Raw genomic sequence first — 10,772 nt, 5'->3', positions numbered from 1 at the left:
ATAGACGTTTCACCCTACATGCTATAGACGTTTCACCCTACATGCTATAGACGTTTCACCCTACATGCTATAGACGTTTCACCCTACATGCTATAGACGTTTCACCCTACATGCTATAGACGTTTCACCCTACATGCTATAGACGTTTCACCCTACATGCTATAGACGTTTCACCCTACATGCTATAGACTTTTCACCGTACATGCTATAGAAAAGCAAAACAGTCGGTATGTGGGCAGCATGGCGAGGGTGAGAAGGTGAATCTACCACATCAACTCTGCCACCTTCTCCCAAACGACTGAGATCTACCACAGATGTAAAAACAAAATCATCTAAAAAGTCAAGCGATGTACTTCCTGCAGTTTGCATCATTTGCAGAAGGTTGATCGCTGTATCAAAGAGGCTCACAAGACAAAGAAAGATAAATTGGTCCAAGCTGAAACTTTAACTGCTGGTGAGTAGATTATATACTGATTCTTGCATGTGTGTTTTCTCTTGCTCGTGGTAAATAGGACTAATCACAGTGAAATAAGTTGGCCAAAATATACATAGATAAGATAAGATAATCCTTTATTGTCCCACATGGGGACATTTCATTGATGCAACGCAGGAAGATCCAGAGGTAGATACAGAAGAAAAGAACAGATCTCTATAGGAATATGTGCCTAGTTTATTACATGTAGGTGTAGATGTAATGTACGTAAGACTGTATGATGATGTGAGTTGAATAAAAAGGCAATACAACGTTTGCGATTGTTTACTGATTGTGCTCACCCTTGATTGACATTCTTTTACTTCTCCTTTACTAGGAAGTTTGGTCAAAGCAGCTGAATAAAGAGCAGATGAATCCATCCTGATGTGTACCAGAGGTAAAGATTGTGTTGCCATTGAAGGCACCTCTATCACAAGAGGTGTTACAAAGAATACACAAGCTTTCTGACAAAGAAGACAAGTGATGAAAGGTAACATTTTGGTAATCAAATAAAATATATATATTTCCATATATTTAGATAAATTCATAATTTAATTGAAAATTATTGTAATGACTACACGATAATTTTAAAGACGTTTGAATCAAAGCAAATTTCTGTTTGTAGTGAGCTAGTATATTTCAATCACTGACCAATCACTGCATTTCCTTGCTTTATACAGGTGACCTAAAGTCTGGGAGTACGGCGATGCATATACAGTATTCTGTGACACTGTCATCCGGACACGACTGATTGAAAATCAGGAAATCCTCAGAATGAAGAAGCTCTTGTCCCTGTTCCAGAAATTCATCAAAAAACACCCTGGTCATGGAAGTTACCGGTAATTAAATTATTCTTATTGTTTATGAAAGAAAACAATAGAAGATCAGATAAACATCACAGCTATGTTTATTCATGAAATTTCATTCAAGATCAAACCAATCCAGTTAGCTACAGGAGTCTACATATTTCCATTCATTTTGTTTATTTATACAGGGAAAACCCAGTGAGAAAAGTGGTTTCCCTGTTAAAACACAACACAAAATAAACAACAAACATAGGATACTAAAACACAAATAAAATAATAATTCTAAAACTAAAACACAAATAAAATAGTAATCTATCAATACTTATGAATTTCTATTCCTTGTCTAATTTTTACAGATCCGATCTTCTGAAGAAGAGATTACAGCGAGACTTACCACAGCTGAATATTCACAAACCACCAAGAAGAAACCTGAGTGAAATGGTTTCCACAGAGACTACAGGACTTCTCCACCAGGATTTTTCAACTGAAACTGATATGTCAGTTTCTGAGATGTCATGTAGTGATGGAGAAATGGAGCCAGAAAGTGGTAAAGATGCAGCACTGCGAGAGCTCTCAAGGACAGTTTACAGTGCAGGTGTATCACTGAAACAAGCGGTCAAGAGTGCCCCTAGTATGGATGAAACAAGCGGTCAAGAGTGCCCCTAGTATCACTGAAACAAGCGGTCAAGAGTGCCCCTAGTATGGATGAAACAAGCGGTCAAGAGTGCCCCTAGTATCACTGAAACAAGCGGTCAAGAGTGCCCCTAGTATGGATGAAACAAGCGGTCAAGAGTGCCCCTAGTATCACTGAAACAAGCGGTCAAGAGTGCCCCTAGTATCACTGAAACAAGCGGTCAAGAGTGCCCCTAGTATGGATGAAACAAGCGGTCAAGAGTGCCCCTAGTATCACTGAAACAAGCGGTCAAGAGTGCCCCTAGTATGGATGAAACAAGCGGTCAAGAGTGCCCCTAGTATCACTGAAACAAGCGGTCAAGAGTGCCCCTAGTATCACTGAAACAAGCGGTCAAGAGTGCCCCTAGTATGGATGAAACAAGCGGTCAAGAGTGCCCCTAGTATCACTGAAACAAGCGGTCAAGAGTGCCCCTAGTATCACTGAAACAAGCGGTCAAGAGTGCCCCTAGTATGGATGAAACAAGCGGTCAAGAGTGCCCCTAGTATGGATGAAACAAGCGGTCAAGAGTGCCCCTAGTATCACTGAAACAAGCGGTCAAGAGTGCCCCTAGTATGGATGAAACAAGCGGTCAAGAGTGCCCCTAGTATCACTGAAACAAGCGGTCAAGAGTGCCCCTAGTATGGATGAAACAAGCGGTCAAGAGTGCCCCTAGTATCACTGAAACAAGCGGTCAAGAGTGCCCCTAGTATGGATGAAACAAGCGGTCAAGAGTGCCCCTAGTATGGATGAAACAAGCGGTCAAGAGTGCCCCTAGTATCACTGAAACAAGTGGTCAAGAGTGCCCCTAGTATGGATGAAACAAGCGGTCAAGAGTGCCCCTAGTATCACTGAAACAAGCGGTCAAGAGTGCCCCTAGTATGGATGAAACAAGCGGTCAAGAGTGCCCCTAGTATCACTGAAACAAGCGGTCAAGAGTGCCCCTAGTATGGATGAAACAAGCGGTCAAGAGTGCCCCTAGTATCACTGAAACAAGCGGTCAAGAGTGCCCCTAGTATCACTGAAACAAGCGGTCAAGAGTGCCCCTAGTATGGATGAAACAAGCGGTCAAGAGTGCCCCTAGTATCACTGAAACAAGCGGTCAAGAGTGCCCCTAGTATGGATGAAACAAGCGGTCAAGAGTGCCCCTAGTATCACTGAAACAAGCGGTCAAGAGTGCCCCTAGTATGGATGAAACAAGCGGTCAAGAGTGCCCCTAGTATCACTGAAACAAGCGGTCAAGAGTGCCCCTAGTATCACTGAAACAAGCGGTCAAGAGTGCCCCTAGTATGGATGAAACAAGCGGTCAAGAGTGCCCCTAGTATGGATGAAACAAGCGGTCAAGAGTGCCCCTAGTATGGATGAAACAAGCGGTCAAGAGTGCCCCTAGTATCACTGAAACAAGCGGTCAAAAGTGCCCCTAGTATGGATGTAAATTGGCCTCCTACATCAGAGGATCTAAATGTTTCCTCTGCCAGAAAGATTGTGCCAATTGAACTTTATAACTTACTAGCTTGGTGTGTAGGTGCTAGTGATAAATTGACATCGTCTAACATGGTAAATGTATCCGAGGAGGTTGATCTTTGTTTACTGTCAATTTGCCAAGATATATATTTGTCCTCAAAAGGTAAAAATCAAACCAGTCCAATGTCATGGCCTCATGTTAATGTTGTACTTACACATTTTGACATCAATCATACTTATATCATTCCTCTGTTTGTATGTATATCCTATTCTGCAGAAAGTTTGCCTTATACTAGATCGAAAGATACACATGTTTATTAGCCTGTTTATCACGATGTAAATACTGCTTTTATGATTGTAATTATTCATATTGTTCATATTGTAAATACATTACATAAAATTATATCCGTTCTATAGAATAAAACCTTTACCAATAGCCTATGTTTTCTTTCTTCAAATGGGCAACTGGTGTTGAAAGGGTTAAAATACTACTTTTAGATTATGTTTTTATAGTGTAGTATGAATCAAGACTAGAGAATTTGTAATTGTTGAAGCGTTCAGTTGAATACTAAATGTGGAGTAAGAGTTTTCAAGTGCGTAACGATAACATGCAAAATTGTTAAAACTGTTTTTTTAACTTACATTTTCACATAAACTAAAGCACCCAGAGTCTCACCACTTTACATCCCTCAAGAAAGTAGTTATGTATCTGAGAATCTGAATTTCTGAAGTAATCAATCAAAGAATGAAAAAAATAAGAAGGTATGAAGATGGGTGTACAGCCCAATTTGTCACATATTTGGGTAAACTGGCAACTTCGACACCTATTTTCTCAAATACTGGCAGAAATCATGCGGAGAACTTTTTCCCCCAGCTCAAGTATATCTTTGAGATTGGAAAACCACTTTTGAAAAGTAGTCTTGATGTGGTGGAGCGAAATTCATTTTCTAGCCACATTCTGAGTTACAGCCTATGGCCTATGTGTTGTATCAGTCCGCACGGGGGAGTGCGCATGCGCACTTCCGCCTGAGTTCTCAAATCGTCGAAAAATCGTCCATTACGCCTTTAAGTCCTGGTTTTAATTCTTGTTGAGTAAAAACTTCACATTTCTTGTTGTATTGTCATACAGCACTTTCAACAGTATGCTTACTTTTATTAATAATAATTTTATAAGATCAGGACAGTGCATGTTCATGAACTCGCTGGATTGTAGCCACGGGATACGTTTCGTCCGTTATTTTGCATTCACTCACACAAACACCTTAAACACATTACTGTGATACTGGAGGTGAAGTGGGTGAAGAGTCTTGCTTGAGGACCATAGACGGGTCCTACTGCACTACTGCCCCCCTGTGGCACCGGGTGGTCATTGCTTAGCTTTTGCAATCTAACGATCAGGCTTTGACAAGTTGTTATCTTAAAGGTGTACTGTGTTAAGTTGTCTGAAGGAGAGTTGATTCATCATCTTTTTGTCTCCATGGAGATGTTACTGTTTTGCATGTAATGTTTGGCAAAATGGCAATACATTTATCAAACATTTATTCAATTATATGTGTTTTCATTGTTCAATAAAATCCCTTGAAAAGCATGCATTCATACTGTGTCGCCACTCCACAGATGTGACTTGTAACTTGTTTATTCATTGTTATTGCGGCAATGGCATCCAACCAAACTGAAAGCCGCGGTGGGCTAAAACAGGGGTATATGAGATTGAAGACGTGTCAGAGACAGGTGCATATGCCAGGTAATTCATTGTTCCGAACCGCAGAAACATAAGAGCCGGCAATTACTTTTAGTTTGACGACACACGATTGGGACACAACAATGATACCTGAACAGTCTGGAGTGATGGAAATGATCAACTTAAACCAGGCGTGGAAACGTGAATGAATAACAAAATGATAACGGTAACAAAACGTAACGTGACAATAAAATAAACGAAAACGGTAACGGTCAACAAAAGTCTGCTTCCCCGTGCTCACCCCGCTGCCATTATCCAAGCATAACGCAGGTGTGCGCTCTCACTAATTAACCTTACGCACACAGACCTTAGCGCCGCCCCCAAACACTGCAGAGTCAAAACCTAAATATGGCTCCTATAATTGTTGTATGTTGCACCTTAATGCAAAAGCAAGTTCCTAGTTTTTGAATTTTGTTCATTGACAATGGTAATGACCATTGACCTTTATGATTCTGATTAATGTTTTAAGTTATGTTTTGGCAACTCTGCCTCTATCAATGGTACAGCACTAGGTTTTCATGTGATTTGGGGTTTTCTGAGCTTAGATTTTCAATAGTCTAAGTTTAGTCCTGACTTGTTTGAGACCTAGTTTAGTCCTGGCTTAGTGTAATTCTAGTCCAATACAGGTGATACTATGAATAAATAAAGGAACAGTTTTCTTTTCCTGAGATGGAGTTCTGGATGTCGGGAGGATTTCTGACATGCCCTCTTGGTTCAGTTTTATTTCATTCCTCCTGACCGTCAAAGGTGGTGCCCAATAGCACTGAATGATCCTCTTTTGCGCAAGCGCAGGTCAAGAATGAAATGACAATGACATGAGGGTGTTTCCCAAAGCCGAGGTACTGTTGTCATGAATGAACATTTAATATTGTAATGCATTCATAAACCTTTAATATTGTAAACCCTTGCTTCACTGCAAATACTCTCGCTCTGTCTTGCTCCTGTCTCATGAACTTAAGGCCAACTTATCTGTCTCGGCTGAAGTAATACCACCTGCTTTCTGACCACAACATGACCATATTGGGAGCGGGCAGAGAAAAAGCATCTCTGTGGATAGTCCCGAGGGGCCGGTCCCGAGAAGATCCACCCTTCATGAATATTCATATTCTTTGTGTTGTGTATATGTGGCAAAGTGGACCAATGCGTCCACTATTTTACTCAATGTTCACAGTTTGCACTCACATTTCCAACAACGCCACCTGAGATTCTGGCTCAGGACCAATCTAATCGAAGGCGTTCGTCGTTGGAACAACAGAGGCATGGTTTAAGTTATTGATACATTTATTAATACAAATCGTCGATGTTCACAGTCCGTTGTCTTCATAGGAGACAGGTTGTCATACGAGCGTTCACAAAAAGTGTTCAGTTAAAGCGTTCCCAACAAAAGGCAAGAGGGTCCTCTCCGGGCACCTGGAACGGGATGGCTGCAGCACGGCGCAGCTAGGCTTTACGCCGCATAGCCGCCCGGCCAACCGCACGCCGCATATCCCGGAGGTCGCACACCACGCGGGCCCATGGCAGCACCGCGGCACACTGAATAATGACACTTGTTAAGACATACAATATTTTCTTATTCACATACAACTCAAAATACCTGGACTGAGGAGCGAGGTGGAGCACCCAGCAACCAGGAAGTGTGTGAGGTCAGAGGCCGACTGACGTCACCAGACAGCAATTTATGGACGTACGCTTGATCGATTCACCTATCAGGGGCGTCTAAGCAGTGGCAGGGGCCCGCCTGCAGGCTATCCTGCCACATATACAAAATCCCCTGTGATAACAGTTTGACTACCCACGTTTCACCCCTGCCATTATGGTTTTACCCACTTCACTTCACCTGTGCGCGCCGCTATATTCCAGACCAGTGTTACCTATGAGCCTCGTGCGTTGGAGGTGTGCTGTGCGTGTGCGTAAATGCTAAAAAAAAAAAACACACAAACAACTTTTTCGCTGTTCAATAAATGTGTTGGAATTAAATCAGAGATTCTGGACATCAGTCATTCTTCTCCTCAAGTCACTTTCCTTCTAACCGAGGATAGGGAAATCTAGCTGTCAATCACCCAGTGTACTTTCGCATGCACATATCCTTCACATTGTGTGTGTGAAGAAAAGATTCCAAGCAGAGCGCACCTAGTAGAACTTGATTGAACAGGCTTCAAAAGTTCAAAATGCATACACATGGGGACGTGACAGTCACATATTCTGGGGGGTATTTATAAGATAAGATAAGATATTCCTTTATTGTCCCACATGGGGAAATTTCATTGGTGCAACGCAGGTAGATACAGAGGTAGATACAGAAGAACAGATCACTTATAGGAAGTCTGAAAAACACTTTCAGTAGAAGATCTCCTAAAAATAAATAAAAACTCCCATAGACAAAAAAATAAATAAATACCATTGCATGTGATCCCGACAGTAATTGCACATGAATATGTGTCACGACAGCACATAGATTGCACATGAATTTCACAGTAATTGCACATGAATTGCACGTGAATTCCAACAGCAATTGCACATATGACAGAATTGCACATGGTTAGGTCAGTATTGCGAGTGTTCAGTACTAACAGTTTTTGTTATAAAGTCTGACAGCAGCAGGAAGGAAAGACCTACGAAACCTTTCCTTCACACAGCGAGGGTGGATCAGTCTCTCACTGAAGCTGCTCTCCAGAGCGGACAGAGTGTCCTGCAGGGGGCGACACTCATGATCCAGCATAGATGTGAATTTAGCCAGGACCCTCCTGTCCCCCACCTCCTGCACCGAGTCCAGAGCACAGCCCAGGACGGAGCTGGACTTCTTGATGACTCTGTCCAGCCTCTTCCTCTCCCTCTCTGTGATGCTGCTGCTCCAGCAGGCCACACCGTACAGGAGCTGATGCCACCACAGAGTCGTAGAAGGTCTTCAGGAGTGGCCCTGTCACTCCAAAAGACCTGAGTCTCCTCAGGAGGTAGAGCCGACTCTGGCTCTTTCTGTACAGTGCGTCTGTGTTATGAGTCCAGTCCAGTTTGTGGTTCAGATGAACACCCAGGTACTTGTATGAGTCCACTCTCTCAATGTCCCGTCCCTGGATGTTCACTGGTAAGGGGGCAGTGGGGTGGCGTCTGCGGAAGTCCACCACCATCTCCTTGGTCTTCCCCGCGTTGATGAGGAGGTGGTTCCGCTGACACCAGTCCACAAAGTCCTGCGCCAGTCCCCTGTACTCCGCGTCATCGTCGTCCGTGATGAGTCCGATGATGGCAGAGTCGTCAAAGAACTTCTGCAGGACACAGCTGTCCGTGTCATGTCTGAAGTCTGCAGTGTAAAGGGTGAAGAGAAAGGGCGCGAGGACAGTGCCCTGGGGCGCCCCCACACTGCAGGTCCGAGTGTCAGACACACAGTTCCGGGCTCTCACATACTGGGGTCGGTCTGTGAGGTAGTCCAGGATCCACTCTGCCAGGTCATACTCCACACCAGCCGTCTCCAGCTTGTCCCTCAGGAGCAGCGGCTGGATGGTGTTGAAGGCGCTGGAAAGATCGAAGAACAGAATCCTCACAGAGCTGCCAGGCTTTTCCAGGTGAGAGAGGGAGCGGTGCAGCAGGGAGATGACGGCGTCCTCCACTCCAATGCCAGGCCGATATGCAAACTGCAGCGGGTCCATGGCTGAGCTTACGGTGGAGCGGAGGTGGTCCAGGACCAGCCGCTCTAGTGTCTTCATCAGGTGGGACGTGAGAGCCACTGGCCTGAAGCTGTTGAGGTCTTTGGGGCGCGGTGTCTTAGGCACAGGTACCAGACAGGAGGTCTTCCAGACCTGTGGTACCAGCCTCAGCTTCAGGCTCATGTTGAAGACATGCTCCATAACTCCACACAGTTCATCTGCGCAGGACTTAAGGAGCCTGGGGCTGATGCCATCAGGTCCTGCTGCCTTCCTCACTTTAATCCTCTTCAGCTCACTCCTCACCTGTGCTGCTGTGACAGTCAGTGGTTGGCAGGGGGACCGTGTGCTGGGGGGATGGGTGAGTCCAGGCGAAGTGGGGAGCTGATGGTCCGGGGCAGTGTTGGAGTCTTTCTGGGGAGAAGAATTTGTTGAATTTATTGAAGTTGATTCAAAAGAGATACAGAACCATCTAATTGTTTATTTTCAAATATTATCATGGTGCATTATGGGTAAATTCACCAAGGCAACGATGGCTACATCAATGTATCCTTGGTAAATTAGACACATGCTAACCAAATGGAGGACACATGCCTCTGGAGGACCTGAACATTGGAACATGACTTCCTCACGTGACACAATTTTTCTTCTTCTCGCACGCAGGTTTGTCGAGGCGAAATGGAATAACTATTTGGGATTGTTCCTTTATAAAACTTTTGCTGGTTTGCTGAGCCTCATAACTTGTTGAGGCAGTGAGTGCATCTCGTCTTTCATGGCCTGTGTGAGCGCCGGAATTCTGCCAAACCACTTTGTTGGTCGGTGCAGTTAGGTAGTTTTATCTGCAACGCTGGCTGAGTCCATCCATCCATTTTCTTCCGCTTATCGGGGGCTGGGTCGCGGGGGCAGCAGTCTAAGCAGGTACTCCCAGACTTCCTCCTCCCCAGACACTTCCTCTATTTCCTCCGAGGGGGATCCAGAGGCGTTCCCAGGCCAGCCGAGAGACATAGTCCCTCCAGCGTGTCCTGGGTCTTCCACGGGGCCTTCCGCGGGACATGCCTGAAACATCCGGAACAGATGCCCGAGCCACCTCAGCTGGCTCCTTTCGACGTGGAGGAGCAACGGCTCAACTCTGAGCTCGCCCCGTGTGGCCGAGCGCCCAGCCACCCAGCGGAGGCAACTCATTTTGACCGCTTGTATCCGCGATCTTGTCCTTTCGGTCATTACCCAAAGCTCATGACCATAGGTGAGGGTAGGAACGTAGATTGACCAGTAAATCGAGAGCTTTGCCTTTTGACTCAGCTGCTTCTTCACCACAACAGTCCGATGCAACAACTGCATCACTGCAGCCGCTGCACCGATCCGCCTGTCAATCTCACGCTCCATCCTTCCCTCTCTCGTGAACAAGACCACAAGATACTTGAACTCCTCCACTTGGGGCAAGGACTCCCCACCTGGAGAGGGCAAGTCACCTTTTTCCGGTCGAGAACCATGGCCTCGGATTTGGAGGTGCTGATTCTCATCCCAGCCGCTTCACAATTGGCTGTAAACCGTCCCAGTGCAGCTGCAGGTCCGGGTTTTAACCCTAACCCTGGTTTTATGAAGCCATCAGGACAACATCGTCTGCAAACAGCAGAGATGAGATCCTGTAATCCCCACCTTCTGACTCTTGACTGCGCCTAGAAATTCTGTCCATAAAAACTATGAACAGACCCGGTGACAAAGGGCAGCCCTGGCGGAGTCCAACATGCACTGGGAACAGGTCTGACTTACTGCCTGCAATGCGAACACAGCTCCTGCTCCGGTCATACAGGGACCAGACAGCCCTGACTAAAGGGCCCCGGACCCCGTACTCCCGGAGCACCCCCCAAAGGACACCCAAAGGGACACGGTCGAAAGCCTTCTCCAGATCCACAAAGCACACGTGGACTGGTTGGGCAAACTCCCATGAACCCTCGAGCACCCGATGGAGAGTAAAGAGCTGGTC

General features: G+C 45.3%; 1 long non-coding RNA gene across 1 annotated transcript; it reads left to right on the top strand.

The window, feature by feature from the left end:
* Positions 1–221: 221 nt before the first annotated feature.
* LOC140347533 (uncharacterized) lies at positions 222–1,305 on the top strand. Its single transcript, XR_011924378.1, has 3 exons — positions 222–454; positions 810–962; positions 1,153–1,305. It is a non-coding gene; the product is annotated as an uncharacterized lncRNA (long non-coding RNA).
* The last annotated feature ends 9,467 nt before the right edge of the window (positions 1,306–10,772 follow it).

Source organism: Eucyclogobius newberryi, unplaced genomic scaffold (genome assembly GCF_026437365.1).
Source record: "Eucyclogobius newberryi isolate DKJ021-1_F unplaced genomic scaffold, fEucNew1.0.hap1 SCAF_6, whole genome shotgun sequence".
Lineage (NCBI taxonomy): Eukaryota > Metazoa > Chordata > Actinopteri > Gobiiformes > Gobiidae > Eucyclogobius > Eucyclogobius newberryi.
This window is presented reverse-complemented; position numbering and strand designations above follow the sequence as displayed.